Raw genomic sequence first — 2,457 nt, forward strand, 5'->3', positions numbered from 1 at the left:
TTTTAAATGACCTATCTTTATTGTTGAAATCCGGGAAGCCGGAACTCTCCACCTCCGTCAAAACCCTAGCGCCACTGCTAGCTCTCGACGACGTCGGCGACGAAGCGCTTAGCTGCCGCGACTTCTCCGACGCCGTCCTCACACCGGCCGCGGACATCGTCCTCTCCGCCGTCGCCGTAGGTGTCCTCCGTCGCCAAGTTAGGGCACAGTGGGCTGAACTGCTCGGTCTCCTATTCATCCCATCTAGCAGTTCTTCGTGCGGTAATTATAACTCTATTTTTACCACTTTTTCGATCTTCAAGATTCATCCTGTTTACCGAAAGTGGTTTCTGCCTATTCAATGTTAGATCTATTCTGTCTGCATCTCATACTTCCTAGTCAATTCACTTAGATTTCCTGTCTAGTTTGATTCCTCACTTGTACTTATTCACGGATTGGTACAAATCTGGAACCAACTCACCTATATAAGTAAATGTCTTCGCATCATGAGGTCAATGTCTTCAAACTGATTTATCTTCAAAATCTTCTGGGAATGCATATGACCTCTTCCCCTTCCCTCGCATCTCTAATGCTGTCACAGGTACATGTCCGTGGGAGAATCCCTTGGTTCTCATAGTCTGCATTCGTTTGCAGAATACTTACAGCATCATATCAATTCTCCCGAAGCCAGTTCCTGCTTGACCAGCAAGCGTAAGTCTGTGAAGCCTTTGAACGTATTGAAGCCATTCAGTTTGAAGTTCATGGCTGCAGAAAAATCAGCAAGGAAGGGTGGCAGACAGTGCAGAGAAGGAACGTCCAAAGATCTGCCTGATGACCTAGCAGAACTCTACAAGACAGATCCCGAAGAGAATTATCATCAGAGAAAGACACGAATCCAATGGATTCGACGCTATTGGGCTGAGGAATGGTTTAAGTACAAGTTTGTGACAAAGGAATATGCAGAGAAGAATGCCATCAAGAGACCATGGGGTGATATCCTCTATCGAGGCCTTCAACCCAAGAACAGAGCTGAAGCCATTGCTCAAGGCTTCTATCCTTGCATGGTCCATGGACCACAGCCTGAGAACGCCCGATCCCACTTCGCTACTCTGGTGTCGTGACGACTCTCTCTTCAAGCGCAACTTCCAGTTTGCTGTGGCTTCGGCCAAGAAGAACAAGAAGTCATTTGGATTGGACTTCAACCCAGGTCCCTCTGCTCCCCGTGCTGACGGCTCCCGTGATGTTGATCCCAATGTTATCGGCCCCTTATCCAACCTTGACGGCCTCATCACCTACATCGTGGTCCAAGGTGCCATAGTAGATCATTCTGAAAATGATGCTGACTCCGATGAAGCCCCAGCTCCTCCAAAGCCGCAGAAGCAAAAGAAGCCAAAGGCTTCAAGATCAGCTGCACCTCCGAAGACTTCCCGTGCGAAGCCACTGGAAACTGCACCTCCTGAAGCCAGTGTGCAGTCTGAAGACCAATCTCGTGTCTCCAAGAGAACGGAGAAGAAAAAGCAACTTGTCAGACCAACTAATCAAGCCTTGACTCCTGCCGCCATTCTGCGCGAAGAACCCATTGATCTGTCAAGTGATGAAGATCTTGCTGATGATGCCCTTGAGCAGCTGATAAAGAGCAAGGAAGAAGCAGAAATCTTCAACAACTTGCCTATCTTTGATGTGGCAATCATCCACAACTTCATTGATGAGTGGTTCGACACCCCCAATCTTAGCTTTGAAGATTTGCAGCTTCCCATTGGCCTCAGTGTCGCCTTCAATGGCGCCATTGCTTCTGAGCTAGCTCTCGCTCAGCGCATCGTTGAGCTCAAAAACAAGATTGATTATGAGAAGGCTCAATTCAAGAAGCATGTGGCCAAGCTAAGTGTTCAAGACGTCAGAAACTTCAAAGTCATGCTACATGAGCTTAAAGAAGCTTTTCTGAAGAAGCGTGAAGAAGCTTAGGGCTCTCAAGAGCGCATGAAGAGTTTGGCTGATAAGTGTGTGCTCGCCTACAATGAGGCTAAGAAGCGGAAGTCACTTAGCCGTCCTGGCATTGACCCCAGGATGGCTGCAAAGAAAAAGAAGAAGCTTCCTGCTGACCAGCCTGAACCTTCAAGCCAAGAAGCCCCTCGCATTATCTTCCCAAGCAGCATGACTGGCTCGAAGCCAAAGGTCACCACAACCGCTTCAGAACAGAAGAAGACGAGGGCTGCCGAGGCTGAAGCCAGAAAGAGAAAGAATACTGAAGCCTCTGATGCCGCTCCCTCCAAGAAGAAGCGCAAGACCAAGAAGACTAGGGCTGCTTCCACAGAGCCCTTAGTTGTTGAACCCATTTCAGTGGTTCGCCCAGCGTCAGAACATCAAGAACGAAGGATGATAGTCCATGAGCCTGCTCCCACAGAGGCTCATGAAGCTGAAGATATTCCAGCAGTTGAACCCACCGCTGCTGAAGACATTGGTCATGATGACAATGTAGCA

The sequence above is a fragment of the Triticum aestivum genome, unplaced genomic scaffold (genome assembly GCF_018294505.1).
Source record: "Triticum aestivum cultivar Chinese Spring unplaced genomic scaffold, IWGSC CS RefSeq v2.1 scaffold27999, whole genome shotgun sequence".
Lineage (NCBI taxonomy): Eukaryota > Viridiplantae > Streptophyta > Magnoliopsida > Poales > Poaceae > Triticum > Triticum aestivum.